This window comes from Pezoporus flaviventris, unplaced genomic scaffold, assembly GCF_033815535.1.
Source record: "Pezoporus flaviventris isolate CSIRO_AGI_PZ_B2104156 unplaced genomic scaffold, CSIRO_AGI_Pfla_v1 ptg000083l, whole genome shotgun sequence".
In the NCBI taxonomy this organism is placed as follows: domain Eukaryota; kingdom Metazoa; phylum Chordata; class Aves; order Psittaciformes; family Psittacidae; genus Pezoporus; species Pezoporus flaviventris.
In genome coordinates, this window is record NW_026892631.1 from 3619988 (window position 1) to 3644009 (window position 24022).

The following is a 24022-nucleotide window of genomic DNA, read 5'->3' on the forward strand; positions in this document are numbered from 1 at the left end:
AGCTAAAACTCTGAAGGCTTTTACCTCGAATCACTGCATCATGTATCAGTTCAAAGAGCAATATAAGAAGGGTAGTTCTTCATCTCTTTACTCTCCCTTGGAGAAAATGGGCATCTCACAGTGAAACACAGGTTTTTCATTAAAAAGGAGAAGTATTTGGCCAGTTTTCAGCTAAGAGGGTGCTTTTTCTCTGAGATATTTTTGCTGCTCCTTTTAAATGAGAAAATTTGAAAACCACAGAACATTTCTGCCCAAGCATCATTTCCTGACCAGGTGAGCTTTCACTTCCCCAGCTAGCACAGAGAGGGAGTTCAGGTCAGTAAGAGCTCTCTTAAACTGAGCAAACACAACACAAGCACAATTATATGATACAGATGATTCTTCCGAGGCAATAAGATGCTGGCTACCACAAGTGGCAGGACAGAGCAATAATGCAGCAATTCCTATTATCTGTAACAAGAGAATCTTTATTTTTACATTACTGGTTTGATAGCTTTAATTTTTGTAATCAAAATGGCAAAAGATAATGTCCCCAGTGAGCTAGCGCCATTTCTGTTTCACACCAATTCAAATGCAAAGAGCTGGATTAAAAATCTGCCTTCAACATGGATGGGGTCATTACAGTCTCCTTCCAAGGAGGAAGAGACGAGTGAGCTATAGTGTTGATAGCTGCTATTTAGCCCTTGTTTCTGCCATTTCTTCTTACCCCCATGTGTTTGTGGCCATGCTTCTGACACCATTCAGCCTAAGGAAGGACCACCAAATGCTCTGGGCATCCATCCACCACCCCAAGTGAGCAGGAATAACGCTGCTTCAGACAGCACCAGGAAATCAACATTCACTGGTGCTGGAGGAGTTTGGCAGGCGTCCCTGTCAGCCCAGGAAAGACCAAAGCGAGTGAGGAGCAGCAAGAGGTGAAGCCTGAGGCAAGCCCGACCGCAGAGAGGCAGAGGGGAAGGAGGTGCTCTGCTTCCACTTGGACTTCATTTCTGGATGAGATAGATTGCTGAAGGGCTACAGCAGCTCAGTGACCAAAACTGACATCTGTAATCAATTTTAGTGCATCCTTCTGAGATGAAGTAGGGCCAGAGCTGTGATCAATGGGCTGGACTTAAAGCTCTGAGCTGCTATTACACAGCACAGACTGTAAAATACTGTAGGATTTGTCCGATGATGATCCCCCCAGTGTTTCAGTCACAGATTTTGCCTCAAACCTGTACGGACTCACCCAGAATTGCCTTCGCTGGGGATAACCCCTCACCATCACTGGCAAAGATGGGCTGGAAACAAGTCAGCCAAACGACCTGGTATCTGTTTTTCTCTGTAAGTCATCACAGAGCTGCCTCCATCTCCATGCACTGCCATTGCAGCTCTCCTTAGCAGCCACCCCCCAGGACAAAGATGGAAAGCACCAGCACTCATCTGTGCCCATCCAAAATGTTGAGTACTGTGTCTTTATGCGATTAAGTGCTTGGTATATTTAGAGGTTTTTATCCCATTGAGGTATTCCTTCTCCATATTTCCCTGCTCAAAAACAAGATCAGAAGGAATTGTCCTAGAGATGTGGCTGTTTGGTAAGTAAGTTTAGTCCTTTAGCTGGATTCCAGCAAGGGTGAAAAGGATGGAGCTGTGGTTGTAACTGAGGGTAATAAGAGAATTTATCTGTGGCAGTAAAAAAAGACACCAGTGCAGGTTAGTGGCAGTTGAATGGGTATAGGGTGTCCAGTCCATGGGGAAAAGAAGAGTTTAAGGCAGAAGTCTGTAATTAATTATTGTAAATATAAAATGGCCATCACTAGCATTGAGATTTGGCTGGCAGAATGTCATTCCAGGCTGTAAGTACGTATTGCAATACGTCCTCCAGGCCTCCTGGACACAAACCAGCTTCCTTTTTCATTGGCCACAAGGAAGAACTATTTCTTCCCAGCCCACAGGTATCATGTTGTTACACGCAATTCTGCATGGAAAGTTAAGAAAAATGATTCAAGCATCTTCCAACAAAATGCTGAAGGGAGTCCTGAATGCCTTGTAAAGCACAAAACTGTTAAGGGCTAAGATTTAATAAAGACCTTATTGTGTCCTTATGGCAGATAACAGGCTAAGATATGTGGCATCTCTTGTAATATTAATAGGCTCAAAGTTTCAAGCATTTTCAAATAAACACATGACTGCTGATATTACCCATTTGTTAAACCCTATTATACATCAGATAAGGCATTCGGCCAGTTTCTTCATACTTGGAGTATGCTGTATCTCTGTTTTAACTTAGAAATACTAATGAGCCAAGACTTCACAAAACTAAGGCACATATGGGTGACCTGGGGAGGCGTATATTATCAAACCATGTGAGAATACACAGATGCAAAGAAAGGTTTTATCTTCTTAGGTGTTAATATGGATGTCTTACTGTTAATATTCAGGAGTAAATGAGTTCCTGAATATTTTCTATCCTATTCCCAAGTGTGCTCTGGTCCCTACCTGGAGACCCTCCTCTTCGCTGTGACATTGCCTTTGCTTGACTCTGCAAAAGGCTACCCCCGCCCACCGCTCTAGGTTGATTTGTATTAGATATCTTGATTTCATCACATCATTTCATCCCTGTCTAAAAAGGCCAGCTTTCTCACCTACATCTGTCTGAAGAAGGTGATCGCAGTCCACTCAGTAATTGCAGGAAAGCAATTATTCTAAACAGAATCCTTTACGGTGATTGCTTAGGAGAGAGGCTTGCCTCATAAGTGTGCTTTCAAGAACATGTACGCAATTAGGAGGATAATTATTTTGATAAATTCTGAACCACTAACAATTATGATGGCTCAAGAAAAACAGCCCTAAAATTGTTGAGCCCTGGTTCTGCAGATGCTAAGCGCTGAACTTTCAACTCCTGCCGGATTCAGATGAGAGCTGAAGGCATTCAGTTTCTCACAAAGTCAGGATTTAAGAAGAGGCTTTCCCTTCCCTAAACATAATCACTCCTTCTGAGTGGGAAGGGGATGGGGGGCACCCTGAAGGAAATGACAGGAACATGAACGGACAATTCTTTTCCTTCACTCAGCCATTCGTGCTGACAGCCATAAAATCACATCTGGGACCAATACACAAACCCTGCTAACCAGCCAGCAGTGTGGTTTTACCAATTAGTGCTAATTACATTTCATTAGAAAAAAGACTGGCAGCATAGGGAAGGTGGAGCTTGAACTACTCTTTTGTTTCCTACTGGCCTACATAACTAATGAGGAGTTTTAGTTAACAGAAAGCCATACTTCATTTTTATTTACAGCAACATGGTTTAGAGGAGATTACAGAATAAAGGCTATCTGGCTAATGGGAGAACTGGACTGCACGTACTGGGAGGTCCATTCTTCAGCTGAACACATGGAGGTTTTTTGCACTTTTCTGATTATAGCCAAATTTTACTTGCCGCTACTTCTGTGACTACATTACTATGAGACAGTAATTTCCAGCAGAAGAATGTGAAGTGAAACTATTCCAGGACCTGAAACAATTCCAATAGGTTATGAGTGCTTCTCTTTTCATCCCCCTGTGCAAGAAGAGGCTAGCAAATACAAAATGCAAATGCAGTGTTTGATTTGCAGCAACATTCCAAGTGTGAGTGATATTCATCACCCTTCACTGTAAACTCATGATTAATTTTTCTATGCCCACAGCACACATTAATTGTATGATGATACCTGAAGTTCTGCATGAGAGGACCCAGTGTCTCACCTCCAGCTCATTCATTACTCAAAGAAGGCTGGTCTGTGTAAAGGAAGGTGCTCAGCCCCATCTGTTTTCAACTGGGAACATTCCCAAATCATACCTTCTGTCTGGGAGAGGCAGCCAAGAGCAGAATGAGGAGGCACACATCTGACTGCCACTGCGTCTTTGGTGGGGCAGCGCAGCCCATTGCACAGGGAACCTCACAGGGACAGCAAGACTCAAATTCCTTCCTACCGCTACCTGAACTTACACCTACAAGCGCATCCCTTGAACTCAGCTTCCCCAAAGGGAAGGGTACCTGCAGTCAAATCACAACCTCCAGACCCCAGCTCAGCTGCAGTTTATAATCATACAATAGTTAGGGTTGGAAAGGACCTTAAGATCATCTAGTTCCAACCCCCCTGCCGTGGGCAGGGACACCTCACACTAAACCATGCCACCCAAGGCTTCGTCTAACCTGGCCTTGAACACTGCCAGGGATGGAGCATTCACAACCCATTCCAGTGCCTCACCACCCTAACAGGAAAGAATTTCCTCCTTATATCCGATCTAAAATCTTAACTCAAAGACACTTCACCATTTCTTAGCAAAAACTCCCATGGGTTTGGGGGTTTGTTTCAGAGAGTGGGCTCAGCCTTGGCAGCAGGGATCTTGTGCTTGCCTAGGGAGTGGTGTACTTCCATGTGCTGGATTGACAGGAGCATGGAAGCTAGCATGGTGCTTCGAATGAGAAGGGTATCGTTCAAACCTGAAAGGATGTGCCTTCCCTTGTGCAAACCGACGAGCTGAGCTTTCCACTCAGGTACAGAATAAATCTGCTTCCACGGTCCTTGGATTCAGGCCCTTGCATCTCATGTCTCTGCAGGGTTTGTGTGGACACAGTGTGTTTGCCTAGAAGCATTTCATTAACCATGTAGGGAAGTAAAAAAATGCGCACTACCTTTTTCCTTGCATAAAAAGCAGTTTCATATATTCCTTCAGGACACGAGGAAAGAAGAAGGAATTGGAGTAGAGTCCCCATGAGAAAGGAGAATGAAATAGCTGAAGGGAATGCGTTCATGCATATTCTTTGAAAGCCTACGGCATGAATAGAGCTGCTCTTTGAGAATCCTTCCAGTGCAAATACCTGTACCTTTAGAATCCTGAAAGCAGAGTAACAGAAAAAGGTAAAATGTCACAACCTTACAGACCTAAATAATGGCTTTCTAAGTTGTTGAGATTTTTTATATTGAGTCCTAACCAAATGGCATGCAAAACCTTGACTTCATAACACATGGTCAAATTCAGGAAGAACTGATTTATATGCATCTTATATGTTCCATATCTGCACTTTTTTATGTTTCTTGATAAATACAGCAATTTGTGTTAGCTTCATTTCACAGCAAAGCCATGCAAAAGGATAGTTATGTCATTGTTACACTAGAACGTTTGTAACTTGCTTTGTTCTGATGCACATACTAAAACCCACAGTATAAAGTTGCAAAACTAATACAAATGCGTAAGGTAAAGCAACAACCATATAGTGCAAACTCCTGCATCCAGAAGAAAGGGATCAGAAAGAAAAACTTACTAGACAGCAGTTAGCATTAGCAGCCTTTGAAGAAGCAGAGATTTGGATCTGAGCTTTTCTCATTTATAATTTTCATGTTTATTTCTTACCTTTTTTTTCATGGAGCCACAAAAATAACTCGATTCAGCTATAGCCATCTTACCACCAAGCTGTGTCAGTTGTACCAGCTGCTCATATGGTTGTCAGTACAGGCAACAGTTCAGGTTTGTTCATGTCTCTCCTTGCATGCGATCCTTTTTTTTTCCTCCTTGGTGCTGCATTTCTGTAGTTGAATATCTGCTGGCTCTTATCAGGTGTGATGATAACAAATCTAAAGCTGCCTAGAAAAAACATGATCACCATTACTTCATGCTGTTACCACCCTGAAATTCACAGCAACCACAGGAGTAGCCTGAATTGAAGGCCAAATTAGATTAGGTTAGGTTAGCTATTCTCATTTTGCAAACACAAAACCCCCAAACAAGCAAAAAACCTCCCTCCCCTCTGTAGTCCATGCAGGGGAAACTGTGTGTTGAGAGCCACTGGGCAACTGAAGAGGGTTGGGGAAGCGAGAAGGGGAATGAGAAAAAAAGGGCATGGTTGGAATTGGGGTGAGCTCCCCTGTGACAATCTGTTTGGCAGCAAATGACATGGGAGAGGAAACCCTCTATAGCGTGGAGAAGGAGAGGGCAGCATCCTGCTAACACTTTGCATGTGGCACAGCATGGAGTAGAAAAGCCATAAGTAAATGATGTACCTTCCTCTCTTCTTCATGTTCCTGCCTTCTCCACACAAGCGCTACAGCACCCTCCAGGGACAGCCGTTCCCCAGAGCAAGGGCTGAAACCCTGCTTGGCTACGCAGAGGAAAGAGGTCTTGTCTTTTTCCTGCATAAGCTGACTTTCAGATTTTTGGATGCCCATGGGAGTCATATAATTCTTCATGCTTCCTAATGAAAAATTAATCCATCTAGGTCTAGTCTTCCTCAACAGGTTAAATTACCATAAAATTAATGATTCCGTTTTATTGAACTAATGCCATTTAAAAGCTTTGCCCTTCTTTGTAATTAGGTGTTAAGGTTATATTATTTATATGAGGTGGTTGTTTTCTTTACAGTGCAGAACACAAACTGACACATAAACTAATTTTTCTGGTAAGGAATGTCAACACATTTGTGGTGCATAAAGCATCAGGTATTATATACAGGGCCAGGACTGTGTATGGTAATGATGATGGCACAAGCTTTGGATGACATGCTTTCAAAATGTAATACTAATTAGATCTGATCAGACCTTCTATGTGTCCCTGATCATTCCATTTCTCTTCTTTGCTCCAGTATATTCTGAATGCTGAAGTGTGTTAGTATTTGGTTAAATATAAGTTTCTGGAAAGGAATCCAGTTGTCTTATGGCAGTTTGTTCAACCAGTTATTTCCCGTGGGAAAGTAAGATCCTCAGCTATCCAACTTGAATCTGTCAACTTCAGCTCCCAAACAATGGTTTCTCAGAGCCTTTTTCATCTGGACTTTAGAGTCCCTTCATAACTGCAGTTTTGCCCCTTCAAATAAATCAATAGCACATCAATAGCTGCCTGAGCTGGTGGTCCGTGCGATCTGGACCTGCTCAAGGCACTGCACTCACTGTGCAGGGGTGAAAAATCTTGCCCTGGGGTGGAAAAGGCTTTGCTCTTTCTGGGAGAAAGGGCAGGGAGAAATGAACAGTTCTCCTTTGGAAGGTGTTTCCTTCTCTGGAGCAACAAACTTCAGGCTCGTTTTCACTGCTGAGGACCTCGTATCAGGACCCCACTGTCCTGCAGAGTGGTAGCTCCCTTCAAAGCTCCTAATAAAAAGCCCGAACTGCCTTGTGCCCAGCCAGAAGGAACCGAAAGAATTCATTGTCATGTGATTTTGTCCCCTCTCCATTCCCCATGCTTCACAAATTCTCATCTATAATTTATTGCTATATGTTACCCTTTTTCTCATTGATTGTACATTACGGCTTATGCCTAATTGCTGCTTTCATTTTTTTTCACGGAGCCTGGGTGGCCTTTCAGGCAACACTGTCATCTTTCTTGACACTGGAATCACAGCTTTTTGGCTATTTAATGAGCTCTTCTTGAAAGAGCTCGCAGTTCTCCGTCACATTTGCTCCTTCTGTTTATGTTTTTTTCCTCACTATCAGTCTCACCTTTTTCTTCATCTTTGGGAAACTCATCCTTCTGAAACATACAAGAATGTGTAAAAATCTGTTCTCATTTATTCCCAGTTTGAATGGCAGCAAGCAGTGAATAATGTTTCCTGGTTGACCACTTAGCTTTACCTGTTACAGAAAAGTCCAGAGTAGGTTTGGTGTAGGATGGGTGTTCTAGGTTAGGAAGTGACACTTGTAACTTTTAGAAATAATACCTTCAAAATAGTCTCTTAGGTTACTGTAGTTCTTTCCATACAGAAAAAAATCTTGTGAAGAAAAGAGGAATTGCATATGTGAAATTCTATGGCAACCGATTTGAATCCAGGAATTATTGCTCAGTCCATCATGGTCATGTCAGAAATTATTTTGCTAACATTTGAGACTGTTTGGGTAGCAGCTTGTATCTCAGATGATGATTTATTTATGAATCTGAAGAAAAAGGTTATTTATGACAGCAAATATGGGATAAATTGTAAAATTTTACCGAAACTCAAAATTGAATCACAAAACTTCAGCCTCTGTTTTATTCACAAGCTTCCTTCCTAATATATTATTTAGCAAACATAACATTATCTCATTAGATGTGGTCTTTGCCCCAAAGAGTTTGCAGTCTCATTCAGGCACAAAAGACTTTTTAGCAGAGGAAAGCATAATGAAGTAATTAGTTCTGAAATAAACAGACATCATTTCAGATTAGAGAGGATGCGCTTTAATTAAGGCATCATCCAGTAATCTTCCTGTGCAAGGCACACATCCTGCACCAGCAATGGCAAAAGATGTCGTGCAAAGGACTTCACTGAAAGCAGAAACCGGTCATCTTAGATTATGACCGTGAAAGAATTTTACCTATGCTTAGGGCATAGGTCCATCAACAAAGCACAAAGGATAACAAAAAGCCACACGTTATGTTTAATCCTTCTTCCAGTATACTGAGCTCCCTTCCCTGCAGTTTGATTTTGCTGAAAACTGAAACCGTTAAGGTGCACAGTCCTCAGGTAGCATGAGATTTATTCCTCCATAGTTCAGTACAATTTACCACCTCTCATAATGCCTGAATAGAGGCAGTCCGTGAATGCAAATGGGAAGAATAATTTCATTAAATTATTTCTAGAACTGCATAATTTTAGTAATTAAAACCTTTACTTATACGGAATCAAGAATGAGCAGAATATTATACTAATGCACTGCACTTATTAAGTTTTTAAGGTTGACTAGTAAATTCGTGGGGGATGCAAGCCGCAGTTAAATAGCTTTGAGGGGAAAAAGAACAGCATTTTGATTAGTACAAATACATTTATGGGAATTGTCTCCCCAAATTCAGTTTGGCTCTTTCGCATACTTGATTCTGTGGCTATTTTGCTGTGCTTCAGACGTTTCTGAGGCACAGGTGTTTCTAGGCAACATTTACTGAGTTCCCCGAGGAAAAACATCAGCATAGGAAAAGCAGAGCTAAAAGCTGCCTGACCCGGGAGCTGCACTGAGTTAACCTGTTGTCTAGTCCTTTAGCTATTCAAGGACGAAGAAATATGCTTATATATTATTTCTCTGGGCTTTGGGTCAAAGGTTTAGGTTATGATCTGCAAAAACAATGAGAAACCTAAACTGAGCAAAACCTGAGAGGTACGTTAAGGAGCACTGAAAAGAAGTTGCTCGTCAAATACTGGTAATTATTCAGCCATCTCCACAAGCATGCACAGGACATGAAAAACAAATGCAACAAAGTACATTCATTACATGAAATTCCTGATTTTATATTCTTTTTTATCCTGCCAAAAATCCTGCATCTCCCACAAAAAAAAATCACATATAAAGGAGCAGTGCTCTCTACAGATTTAATCAGTGTCTGGTCCCAGATTAGCTTAAAGAAAAAAGAGAGAAGTCATCCCACCTTTCATAATTCATTAGAAATGTAAGTTAGACACTACAATTGATTCAGAAGACTACATGACACATTTTTCATTGCTTCTCCTCTATTTCTCTGCCAGAAAGCTCTTATATCTCAGCTTCTTACAAGATTGTTAAATTACTAGTCAGAAGAACAAACCTTTCAAAAGATTTAGAGGTTTTACCTTCTGGATTATATACTATGGTGATTTAATGCTAACATGCTGCAGCGCCGACTAGGGCAATTTCACTCATAAGAATGTACGGGCCACTCCGAATATATCCCAAATGATCATTGTAATTATCTCACAAGTTGTTCTGTGAGCAGGGAGACCGATGTTGCATCCCTTACCCTATGCGTCCCATCTCTCTGCCTCCTCCAGCAGCCCTGGCTGTGGCTAGCTCAGATGTCCCTGCTATTGCTGCTGGTGCCACACAAAACCTGCAACAGGTTCTACGCATAAATCCAGCATGCACAAAAGAAGAAACAACTAGTTAATTGTTTCTTATGCCTTCAGAAGTCAGTTTATTCTTACTGCTATCCAAGCAAAGGCAGGTTTGCCACATAGCGTTAGGTACCTGCTGGAAACCAAGGTCAGAGGTCCTTTGTAATTCATGGGGATTTGCCTTTGACCTCAGTAGTTAAAGGATCGTTATTGAAATCTCTAGGCTCTCTGTTTGCTCCTGTTTGTACTCCACAGGTTGCCTTGCTTGATTATACTTCCTATGACTGATCACATACCAGCATTACAAACCAAAAAGGCCCATCTGAGAACACACATCTTACAGTTTCACTTTATTTGCCCTCTGCTGTGACTATGAGGTAACAAAAGCCACAAAAAAGGGAGTACGCTAGGGCGAAATTCTCCCTTCCCACACTGGAACCACTCTCTGGAGCTATGCATCTGAAGTAAGTGGATTTACACTCAAGTAGATTAGAGCAGATTTAGTTCCTAGACTGTCACTCATATCTGCCTCTTATCTCATCATTGTCATGTTTGTGCTACACTGTTTGAAACCGTTGAGGAATGATACCTCCACTTAACACTGCCCGCAGAGCTGTAATTTCAAGTGTACAACAGTGAGGTTTTAGCTGCTGCTGAATCCAGCCTCTACTTTGGTCCTTCAAGAAAACAAGGTGTTCATAGCCTTAATATTTTCCTAAGCACCATTCACAGTGCTGCTCACTCACATTAGCACTGATTTCACTTCAACTCTGGTCAAGCAAGGTCTCAAATGGGTTTAAAGAAGGAGAAATACAGTGTTGCTTCTGATCTTCTAATAGCAGAGCAAACCAGGAACCTCCCCATGAGTGACTAGAGTTACTCCAATGGAAAACAGCCATTAAGCCACCTCCTAATATGGGAAACAGTAGCTAATTACACACTACTAATGGGAAATAGGACACTTCTAGCAACTGTAGAAAATAGGGCTGGAAAGAACCCCGGTAGGTCCTCTGGATCATTGAGGTGTGATTCTGTGATTTCCCACAGAAGCTCACGCCATTCATGGTGGAAGTGGAGACCAGATTATTCCCACTATCTTTACTGCTGCTCTCTATATAGTAACTGAAGACTGTTATGATGCCTTATTTCAGTCTCCTCCAGAGTAACATCCCCACATCCCCAGTTTCTTCCATATTTTCTTACATGTCTTATTTTCTTCCCTAGATCTTTGAACATTGCCTTCTCCTAAGCTCTCACCAGTCAGCTTAGATTTGTCTGAGCTATTCTGGGAGAAGATGTACACAGAAAATTAAAAGTAAAATGCCAGCGTACCCTACTAGGTGTGGCTGCCTTTGTAGGCATTATAGACCAAGGCATGTGTCTGGAAGACAACATCATAGGCCTTCAAAAATAAACTGCTTTCTTTACAGCCTCTGCAGTATCTCTGTCATCTTTGGCTCCTAAATTGCATCTCCACCTGTGATAATCATTCTGCAGTCATCATAAGCTCTTATTTCTTGGTTTTCAGGTGCAATTTTGGTCAATAATTCTAAAATAGAAGAGTTCTTGCACTCTGAGCAGCTAAACTGATTAAAGTCCTGAGAATGTGTCTCTCCTCGCTGAATTCACTTGTATATAGACTGGCTCTGCTCTCCACTGGAAAGTTTGCTGCTAACTTGGCTTATCAGTGACTGCAATAATTAATTCCTTGCTACTTTCCTGTGACAATGGATTAACTTATTTAAGGATCTGAGGGAAGACTCCAGCTGTGAAGAGAAAAGCAGCACCGCAGTGGGTACTGCCACTGCATGCACCAAGGAAGTCAGAGAGTCTGCTGCCTGCTTACAGAATCCATGGGCATTCCCAAGTGAAGTGCACCTAAAACCCAAGGCTTCATGTCATGCTTCGTTGCCTAGAATTACAGATTGGAAAATTAAAGGCTGTGTGTAGTTACTAGTAAAATAAAAGTCACTATGCATAACAGAAGAAATACCAACCCATGTACAGTATTTGTAGGAGAAATAGTCTGCAACCCCATTCAAACTGCGGGAGGAAATCCATTCAGAACAAATCACGTTATAGTGTTTATGCTTATGTCTTTCATAAATGCCTTGCTCTCTATAAAACTTGACTCTGATGAGAAGGGAAGCTGTGGGAGGAATGATTATGTACTTATTTTCATAGAAATAATCCACCAGTTTCTGAGGAAAACAACACAGAAACGTGTTTGAAAGGCACCAGCTCTGACATCCGCTTGCTACACTCATATTCTTCTACAAATACCCAAGTCTTGAGATAAAGCTGAAAGTGTTTTAATCTCTTAGGAAAATGAACAAACTCAACTGTGGAATGGTAAGTTTGCTACTGAAAATTGAACAAGCCACAGAGCAGCATTCTTTTGTGGCAATATTTGAGTTTATGTCCTGTTTGGGGTGCAGTCACTGAAGATTCTGATCAATCACAGCAAAGCGAATATGTCATCCTCTACAAAGCAGTCTGGCATGCATTCATTGTGAGAGAGAAGCTGTTCGATTCTCTCTCTTCACTCACTCCCCACAGTCTAAAACATATAATAGCAGAGAACCCAACCCAAGCCCCCAAACAAAACCAAACATATATGTAGTTATACACTTAACTGAAATAAGGATTTGCTTAACAAGCTGTTACATCCAGCAGTACTAAAAAGCCTAAATCAGAAAACAGATTAAAAAGAAACTGTTACTGACATCCAGGTACAAAAGAATGTCATTATGCATGTGCAGTTTACTAATACTGATTCAAATAACTTCTGAAAAGGTTGCCCCACATTCTACTGTGGATCCCAGCAAAACAGTAAAAAAGCTACATCATATATATCTCAACAATCTCCTCTAGTTGGGCTTGAGGAGAATAAGGTATTTTCTACATATCTTGGGCAAAATATCCAAAATCTAAAACCATGCAGGGCCATTAGGCATTTTGGAAGATTTTAACCTTTTCCTTCTGGCTTTAATATTTTGTCTGCAGTCAATAATGAAGATCTTCTCTTCCCTAGTGCTGAGATGTTGGTCTTCATTATCTCCTAGATAATGCCCTGCAGATTTGCTGGACTTGGAGGTAAGTCTCCAGCTTCTTATGATGTGTATAATTGTTCCTACTGCTATAAGGATAACTCAGTGTGTGCGTGAATCATAGAATCACAGAATCATAGAATTACAGAATCATAGAATGGTTTGTGTTGGAAGGGATCTTAAAGCTCATCCAGTTCCAAATCCCTGCCACGGGCAGGGACACCTTCCACTAGACCAGGTTGCTCCAAGCCCTATTTAACCTGGCCTTGAGCACTGCCAGGGATGGGGCAGCCACAGCTTCTCTGGGCACCCTGTGTCAGCACCTCAGCACCCTCACAGGGAAGAATTTCCTAATATCTAATCTAAATCTACCTTCTTTCATTTTAAAGCCATTACCCCTTGTCCTGTCACTACATGTCCTTGTAAAAAGTCCCTCACGAGAGCACAGTAGAGAGGGAGAATCACCTCCCTCGACCTGCTGGTCAATGATCCTTTTGATGCAGCCCAACACATGGTTGGTTTCTGGGCTGCAATTGCATACTCGTGGCTCACGTTGAGCTTCTTGTCAATCAACACCCCTAAGTCCTTCTCCCCAGGGCTGCTCTTAATCCATTCTGTGTCCAGCCTGCATTTGTGCTTGGTATTGCCCTGACACAGGTGCATAACCTTGCACTGGCCTTGTTGAACATGAGGCTGGCATTGGCCCATCTCTCAAGACTGTCAGGGTCCCTCTGGATCCCATCCCTTCCCTCCAGCAATACGGTGAAATGAATTTGGTTTTATAACAGGAACACTGTTATAACCATTGCAATAGAAAGATTACTGGATGAGCTTGCATGTTATTAATTCCTTTTCATCGTGGAAAGGCTTAGTGTGTCAATTGATAATATATTTTACTTTGCCTTTATATAATGAGCTTGAGTTTTCATTAGTTGAATCCCTGAACACCAGGGGAACTCAGTTCAGCTGAACTGGCCACGCTGAGTCATAACAATTCAAAAGTTGAGCCATCAGATATCTAATTATCCTCTGGCCCTCACCATAGAACAAGTCCCTCTGGGCAAAGGTTGGTGGGTATAACTAAATAATGCTTGAAAACTTATCTATTCGGATCCTTCTAGCTAGTTACCGCTCTAGGGATCAAGTAATAGTCCCAAACTCCTGTTTTCAAATTGCCTTCTGCAATTGCAAGTAACTAGATGTAATCTGAACAAGTATCTTTTTTACATTATGGTATTGTGCAAATTACATCTGCTTTATCCAAGAAATTGGCAGCTAAGAGGAATCATGTACTGAAAACTATCGTATTAGTATGGTTGCATCTTCAAGGGCCGCGTAGCTAACACACAAGGCAAATTACATCAGTGGAGCAGCTCACTGTAAACTAAATACTTCAGAGTCCCCAGTACCTCCTTGTGGGTGCTGAATAGGTGGAATAGGCTCATTTGCAGGAATCTTCTCTCCTCTCTCTTTGACATTTATCACCAGACCTGGCATGCGACCCAGTACTTATAGCAAGACTGATGTACTCCCAAAGGCTTCCTTGTGGTCTGGACACTTCTATTAGCAAGAACCACTGACCTTGAGAAACTTAAGACCCTCTAGCTGACATGTCTGGAAGATGTGGAGTAAAAGGCAGAGTCTGGGAATAGAATCAAGTAAAGCACCCTCTGAACTACTCTATTATGTTGGCCTACTGAAGAAGACACGGGGCTGTTTCTAAAGGTGGGCTTCTTGGGTCACATCACCCAGCCCAGCAGCCTGGATGCTTCCTCTGTCATACAAACAGCAGAGTAGAGCACCAGCAGCTACGGAGAGTGCCCTCTCCATGAGAGAGATACGTACAGTACTTCTTTGCAGTCCTTACTTAGGCAGGAGGGAACCCACTCTACTCATGCTCCAAGGTAGCCTAGAGATATGGAATTATCTCTCAGAAGAATTTAATAATACAGACCTATTTCATTAACCCAGGCTTCCAGACAGGTCTGAACACCAGAGAGTTATCTCATCCACCCACACAAGAATAAGTAGACATCCTCTGGCCACATCAAACAGGAGGAAAATGCCAGCTCTCTCAGAACAAGGACCTTGAGCCAATGCACTTATTTACCACAGAAACAAATGGAATTTTCCCGGGCATCTGGGGTTTCACTAGGAGTCTGACTCAAGAAGTAGCCAAGAACTGCTCTTCACCCGAACATGTAATGACAAGGGGTCATGGCCAAACGATATAAACATCTTTAGGAGAGGAATTGGAGGTGCTGCTTACTAACTTGGGCTGAAAAGTGACTGTGTGCTCAAACCCATATGGCATATGGAAACAATAGAGTATTAGGAAGATCATCATTTACATACATAAAGCTCAGTGCAGAAGAGTAATTTTTGTGACTGAAATTTTAAATGACACAAAAAATAGAAGGACATGAACAAGAAAACAAAACATGAGATTAAAAACTTCCACTCAGCTATTCCTTCAGATCCCTTTCTGTTTAACCCTGATTACTTGATTAACATCTCATGGGTGTCCTGGGACAGATAAGCTAGATGAAAGATTTGGAGACTCTGATCAATCAACATTGGAGCACCATCCGAGCACCCTGATGCGGTCTGCTGAAGGTCTGAGAAGGTGTTAGAGTCCTTGAAGGAAAAGCAGATAAACAACATTTGAAATCTGAAGTAGATCACTGAAATCTTATTTTAAAAAGGTCCCAACTCAGAAAAAGGTATTTTCCAACACTCCAGCAGTTTCCTAGGTAAAAGGTACAATGTCTGACACAGTACTATGCCTCACTTCTAAAGGTCAGTGACCATTAATTAAAATTTCACTGTACACCCATCTTTTGAGGGATGCCTCCTCATCTTGCCATCTGGAAGGTTAAGAGCAGACAGATTTGCAGGCCATGCTGCAACACTGTGATCCAAAGAGGAATTTTAGACTCTTCTGTTTGCAGCAGCTACTCAGATCTGCATTTTGGGATGGTTTGCAGAGAAATGGCCCCTTCTGAAAGTTTGCATTCAGTGTCAAGGCTTTAACAGGAACTGATTTCAATGCTGGAGATGCTAATATTGACAATTCTAATGGTGGGCATGCAAATAATAACTAATAAATAAATTAAGTTAACCATTCTTTGCATCCAAGCCACTGCTTAAAAGGTGCAGATGAGCGCATATAGCCCAGGAATGCTGACCATGCTTGGAAAACGATGTTGCACTCTGCATGCTATAACCCATGTAGAGCTGCAGTCTTTTGCCGCGCAAACATCATCAGTTGCTGAAGGGCAAAGACAGTTCATCATGCTGAGCTGTCCCGTGTGCATGGAGTCTTGTGTCCTGCTAACATGTTGCTGCCCATATAATAGGAAAACAGCCTCCAGATCTGTAGGCAGTATCCCCTGGAGAGACAAAAACTTGCAGCTACAGAAAAGGTTATTTGGTACAATATTCTGGCACTGCTTAGCATTTTGATCTAGTTCTGTTTGGGAAGACATCTCTTGGCGGAGAATGCCTCACCTTATCAGCCATGGACAGCAGCTGCTGCCCAGGGTCAGGAAGTCTTTAGGTGATCAGCTGCACTGGGAATAATTTGAAGAGATGAGAGATAATTAGTTCAGGATAAACCAAGAAGGGATCTGATTAGCCAGAGTACTAAAAGCCTCTTTCAGAACACAGTTAACAGCTTTACAAAGCTAAGAAAAGACAGCATCTGACAGCTTTTCCAACATGTGAGCTCCAAGCACTAAAAGAATTACTTGTTCTTGCCCTCCCCCAAAAACTTTAGTTCTGGATGAAGGCAGACTTGGGAGAGGTCTTGCTTTCTTTTTTAATAAAGGACTTGTAAGATACCTAGCTATGCATGAGCACGCTTTAATGCAGAGAAAAGCTGATCATCGTGAAGCAGAATTTTTTGGACAACCACTGTTAGAAGCAAACTGATCTTCCTTGCAAAGCCAGGTTGTCCCTTCTTCAAGTGGAGCTTGCTCTCAGGCAATCTGGCCACCCTAGGGACAGCATCACATCAGCCTCCCGCTAGCTGGTCCGCTCTTCTCCAACAAGAAAGTGTCCTGCATATAACTAAGAACTCGATGATTTCCTTCCCTTGGGTGGCACATTAAAATATCTAAAAACTATGTTTGTGGTTTTAACCCATAGCTGAAACATTAAGAAGGGCATTTCTGGACATTCAAGCACAATCAATAGCTTGCATAACATTTACATATAAACAAAAGGATGCAGCCGCAGCTAAGAATGTGAGAAAGAAGTGGACCATCTGTGGGCTCCTGTGTGCCTGCCTCTGTGGCTGCTAACACTCAAATCCAGCTGGACCTGTCAGCTCCTTTCTTGTAAGCATGCTGTCAATGCAAATTGACAGGAATCCCCAGGATTTGAGCCTCAGAATGTATTCCCTTATGCAACGCTAATTGTTCACAACAGGACAGATATCGCAGGAGAGGATGTTTGACTAATTGCATATCAAATTGCACCCAAACCAAAAAGCAGCCACAGAAGAGGCAGTATGAAATTTCAGATAGGGTGAAAAGGGATCATGTGGATGCAATAACCCAGCCACTTAGATTCTGCTGAAATTCTCTCCGTAAATATTCAGCAGGATTTGCGAGGCCATAAGCCGATGCTCTGCATGAGTGTGAATTGCATCCGTAACATGTATGGAACTGTGCCTTGTATAATTCATGAGAATAGCCACACGGGGTCATACCAAAGGTTCGTTTAGCTCAGCATCATGTCTCTGAGTCTGAACAGTGAAAGATGTGTAGGAAAAAAGCATGAAAAATGGGATAAGCATAGGATGCTCCTTCCCCCGCTGTACCCTCTATCTACTGACAGCCACCACTTCAGGGGTTTCTGGAGCTTAATGGCCTATGAGAGACCTTTCTACTCTGATTCCGTCTAATTGCTTCTTCAGCCTATTCAGACTTGTGGTATCCAAAATATCCTGTGGCAAGGAGGTGCACAATTTAATTATGTATTGTGTGCAGACGTTCTTCCTTTCATTTATTGTGATTAATTTCATGTGCTGCCTGCTAATTCCTGTGTTATAGGAAAGAGCGAACAATCTTTCCTGACTAATTTGTGCAATTTTCACTTCCTCCCATCGATTGCTGTATATTATTTGGAGAAAATTAAACCTTGGACAGACTCATCTCAAATACTAAGGTGATAAGAGAGCACATCTATTTTTTAATTTCCAGCCATATCTTTATAGTGGGCCTGTTCTGAATTCCAGGTACAAGAAATGGTCTCCCTGTAGCGCTCAGGCTTTGAATACAAATTACAGCATAAACCCACTTCCAGCATTATTATCCGTTGGGCTACTGGGATTTAGAAACCCTTTGTATTTTGGCTGGTTACTATGGCCATTCTCAAAGTCTGTTATTTCTATGCATTGTATCAGATCTGTGAGTATAAGGCTATGCTTCGGGTTGACTTCAAAGGTACAGCATTCCAATGAAAATCTCTCCATGTTCATACACAGAGGTTTCAGCAGACCCCCAGATGTGAGGACCAAAAACCTTGGATCTAACAGAAAAAAAATTCAGTGCAAACCTGTCCCCTCTTTCTCCTCGTCTTCGTATATAAGATTCTGCAAAACGCTGCTGTGAAGGTCTCCCTCTGCAACTGCTCCACTCATCATTGGCTTCTCCATCTTATGCAAGGTCTCACATATATCTAGTCTCATTTTATCTCATGTACCCATCTCCTAATAATGCACCAGATGCATCCTCCTGATTGCTTGCAACGGTCATTTTTTTTCTTTCTCAAGGGAAAGCCGTGTTTGTGTATCTATTCTTCACCTGCATGCCAGAGACTCTCTCCCTTGCTTCTTGTTTTCTAAGCCTCTAATACAAAATGAACAATGGCTATGAAATGACAGAAGATCAGAGCACCTGTATTTTGTATTCACTCAGCACTAACTTGAGCAGCTGTGTAGAAGCACAAGCCTGAAATGTTGAGGTCCCCAGCTATCAGCACCCTCACTGCTGTTTCTATTATACGCATTTTTCTCCACACCATGTCTGATTTTGACTGGGTGTTCTCAAAGGCAGGAAAGCAGTGATGTTTACAGTGCTTCGTTTCTTATTGCAAGCATCTGGGAAAATTAACAAGGAAGTGCAACCTGAAAACCTTCCCTACAAGCATGGAGTATTACCGTTCTCGACAAGGGGAAAGAACCTAGTGCAGCTCCCAAGAGCATGGTTTTTTCAAAGCTCCTTTTTAAAATGACATCTCTGTAGAAAACAGAACACATACTCGAGACATTCCATGCAAACTGAATGAAATCCTGCTGCAGCTCTCTGAAATCACTAGGGGGTACATCATTTGAGGGGAGTATTTCTATTGCCAAGCACAGAAGTTCACTTTATATCATTGCCATGAGTGAGGGGGTCTGAAGAAAGTCCCTGTCAATCAGTGTGCAAGGAAGACGGCTGCAGGGGATAGCAAGCTGCAGGTGACAGTGACTTTTAGCCCTTCCTGGCCGCACTGCTCTGCTGATGTCTTGCCCTTGCTCTGGCCTTGTGGCGTTGACCCTAGGAAGATGTTCCCACTTCATCAAGACGTGGTCCTGGGCAACCTGCTTGAGCAGACATTGGATTAGATGACCTCCACGAGCCCCTTTCAACCTCTACCCTCCTGTGTAACTGTGTGCTTTGGTTGGACTCCTAAAGCACCTCAACTCTGCCCTGATACCTGCTGGAAAGCATGCTGGGACAAGGGACAGCCCCAGCTCCTCCTTGTGGGTTCATCACAAAACAACAGGTCCTCAACCCAGAATATGCAGTCTCAGTCAGAAGACAGAAAAGGTCTTTTTACTCTGGACATCAACTATTCGAAGGGAAGGGAGAGGAAAGACACAGGAGTCACAGCAGTTCAGCCAGTGGAAATTAATCCATTTTCTCCATTTTCAATCCCCTCACATGTTCACTTTCTTCCTCCTCTTCTTTTCCCTCTCCTCTGCCTAGGCCTGCTTTCTCTTTTAGTTTCTTCCATTTTCACTGTCCCAGGGAGAGCACGCAACCTTTTCCACCCCACCATGGTATTAGATAGCAAAGGCGATGCTTCATGTGAGTCAGTTCTGATTTTAACCAAAGTGAGCTCATTTTCCCTTCTGTCCTCTGAAAGGCTCACCAGTTCTCCTGGGTGCCCACAGAACTCTGTGGCATTTTTGGGGGTGCTTGGAGGCAAAGCTGGAGGTACCTACAACAGAAATGTCATCCTCCATGCAGAATGCTGCCAGGAGCTGACCAAAGAGCACTCGGCTGTAGCCGGAGCCCACCTGCCATGGCATCTGGGCAGCAGCCAGGCTTCACCGCCGAGCATAGGACCAGGGTAGCCCTATCCTCCTCCTGCTGCTGCTAGAGAGAAGTCCAAGCTGAGGGTCACAGCATCTCCCTGTTTCAGTTCTTCCCCTGATGCAGAGAGCATGTGGGATTACATGAGATAGAACACAAGCTGGAGCAGCTCTTAACACCATTTCAGTTCCAATTCAGACTGTTCAGGCCTCCCCTGGACTCAAAAATCAACATGATGTAAGTGTTGAGAGTGTGTTGATTTGCTTAACTTCAGGGGCTTTGGTAAAAGCATGTTATCTTGAAAATCCTTCCCCAGCCTTGAAGTAAAAGTAGTCTTTATTACATTGCAGGCTTAGCCAACCGTGCAGCGCCTCTGTGGATGTGTCTCTTAACTAAGGCAATACACAGAGGTGAAATAAGTGTAAAGTAACCTTGCCTGAAGGAAAGCAGTCTTATTAAAAAGAAATCTGAAAGCAAACACTTTCTTTTGCCAATACTTCCTTGTCATGGGACAACATGTGTGTCTCTATTATATCTCTGTAAGACAGAGTTTTCATACTTGGTCTATACAATAAAGATAGCAATTTAATTCTGATGCTAAATTACCATTTTCCCTCCCATATAAGCAGTCTTTGCTCCCATCAACAGGGCAGTTACACTGCCTGTTCACAGATTTCTTCCGAGGAGACGCTGAAGCCTATTTCCTTCAATTAGAGACTCAAGTCAATAATCCACTCCTGTTACTATCAACCTTGAATTCAGATCAAACTTTCTGAGAACATCACAGAGCAGCTGCCAATTAAATAATTCGGCTCAGTTGTCTTAAATAGATGCAAATTTTACTGGGAAAACTATAAAGTTAACTGCTATTTTGAGAGATCTCTTACACTATACAAATAGCTGTTACAGATGCAGGCTGAGAGCTTTCCAGCTGCCCCCTCCGCTACCTGCCCATTACTCCAACTCTCCTGCCTGCAGCTTGTCAGTGCCATTTGTACCACTGGGATATCAAACTAAAGGGGCTACTTGACCAACCAGCAGACTCTGGGCTTATCAAAACGGTCGAGGGAGGTGCTTTGGAGCACAGTTACTTGTAGGAGAGCTGAGTCGCAAGCTCCAGGCTTGCATTTGGATTGCAGTCCTTTTTGCCCTGAGATAAACTGGCATAGCTGAGGTGACTGCAACAACAACCTCAATGGGAGTCATGGGCAGCTGCGGGATGGCATCGTGCAGTGCTAAATGAGAAGGGAAAAATTCTGTGGCTTTCCCTGCCCAGTGAATCCTATTCATCAGGATTTCAGGAGGTCAGGGAGGTACAGATAATAGGCAGCACGGAGAGACACTCAGCATCAACTGGTGTGCAGGCACACACAGCTTTATCTGTAAAATTAACATATTCAGTCCTGACAGAGTAATTCAAGATAAGCAAGGAGTCAACCAGAGCTGGTCTTATTAGGATGCAATATCATTAATTTCAAATTACTTATTTAGTGAAATTGTGATGATCAGTGTTGTGTTCTCGCTCCAGATGACAGGGTTATTAGCTTCAGGCTGCCTGAGGGTATGAAGTAGGAACAAACTGTAGTTAAATACCAAGTGTGTACGTGCCACATGCAATACATTAATACCCCCTCCCAGTTTTCTCCCCGTCATGCCCCCTGGCCATACCTCCTTGGTCTTTTACCTGTTTGACTTCTGACATATATTAAAAACGTACTGACAATCAAGGGTCAGTACAGGCATTTACTACTGGTGGTGAACAATATTAAGCAGAATTTGATTTCAGCTGTTGAGACACAGTGTGAAGCACTGACACTTTCTTCAGACGCCTCCTGATTTTTGTTCCCAACTTCTCAGATTTCATTAAAATTATCCATCTGAACTTTATCTCGTGGTGCTCAGGTCACAAACACAAAATGTTTATCACACAAGTGGAAAAAAAAAGCCCCAAACCAACCCAAAATAAAAACAGACTAAAAGCTGAATATAAGGACATGAAATGTCAGCCTTCAGGGACTACAAAGGCATAGAAAGGAATTCAAATCAGCAATAGAAAAAATCCTGTTCATTCTTCAAAACATAACCATTTTTCATATTGACATTCAACTGCTTATTAAAAACAATACTAGAATCCTAAGGTTTAGTTTAATGATACTCCTTGCTACTCCCTCACCCTGAATTTCTGCATTTCTAGTGCCTTGCCCATTTTCATGCCCCTAAGATGATGTGTCCTTCTAAGAAGGACCTTGACTGACATGTCTCTTATTCTCTGGCTCCCTGCCATAGGGTGCAGAGCTGAAGGACCAAGCCAGGGGCTGGTGTTGCCCACACAGTAATGAGAGGACGCTCAGGCTCACTCCTTGTTCCTTCCACCCAGCCATGCACCAGGGCTCACTCAAAGCCTGTGCCTGGACACAGGATTGCATCAAAGTAGTTGGGATGTGAGTTGGGAATGGGTTCAAGCTTGGGATCAGTCCTGTGCCAACAGTTTGATTCTGCACTGAAGAGTCTCTATAAGACAATCACAGTGGGTAAGCACAGGTTGATGTCACTGGCAGCACGGCTGTATTGAATACAAAGTTAGGGGCATCCCTTTCTAGCTGGAAATAAAGGATACAGCCACCTGGAATGTGAGGGGCAATGCTTTATTCTAATTTACTTTTTAGGTATTGATTCCTCTGGCATTTTACCTATATATTTTTCTGGGAAAAGAAAAGATATGAATCTTATTCAAATTGTTCAAATTTGGTTATTACAAGGTTTATGTTATTATTTTAAATGGCACCTACTAATTTTAGTATGTTTCAATTGAGGTTTTTTTTAAACAAATTCCCAACATTCTTTACACGCGCTCAGAAATTAACTCTAATTTAAAGGTCATTGTCAACAAAATCAATGCCTATTAGCTTTTTCAATCTGTCCCTGTCTCCTTAGAGACAAGACATACCTCATTCAGGAGAGAAATGGAGATCATACATTCCACATGTAAAAAAAATACAATAGAAATAATTAGAATTTCAACAACCAAAAAGAGACCATTTCAGCAAGGATAAATCAGACTGAGTCACTCAGAAGTCTCTCTGGGAGAGAACATACCTCATTCACATATCTGGCTCATGCTTAACAATTTTCTTAAACAGGTTTCTCAGCAAAGACCCTTTAAAAATGGGGTGGACATTTCCATAAGGGTCTTTCACCTTGATTCTCCTCTGATACAGCTTGTTCTGGACTCCAGAGCATCCTGTCTCCCCCAGTGCCACTATGCACCATCCTGCCAAGAGCACCTTTCACACAGAGCCTGAGGGGAGCTGAAGTTTTTCTCTGCTTGTGAGCCTGTGGAAAGAAAACTCCCAGAAAAGCTCTGCTTTTTCGTCCAGTCCCTGCCAAAAGGAGCTGACATGTTATCATTTCAATAGCCCTGCCATGCACAAGTACTCACTGTATCTCTGCAGTTAAACAGTTCTAGCTTTGAAACTGCTTTTGAAAACAAGTGATGCTAACTCCTTCATCTGAGTATGAGCTAGTGATACCCCCTTGACTCCTCTCCATGTAGTGAGTCATGAAATGAATCATACTTATTATTTTTGGAGTGTCGTGGTTTAAACCCAGCTGGCAACTAAGTACCACGCAGCTGCTCACTCACTCCCGGGTGATGGGCAGGAGAACTGAAAGAATGCAAAACCCATGGGTTGAGATAAGAACAGTTTAATAACTAAAATAAAATGCAATACAATAGTAGTAGTACTACTACTAATAACAAGGATAAGGGGAATAACAAGAGGAGAGAATATAAAACTAAAAAGGGGAAAGGAAAACGACAATAAAGAGTAGTGATGCACAATACAGTTGCTCAGCACCCGCTGACCGATACCCAGCCTGAC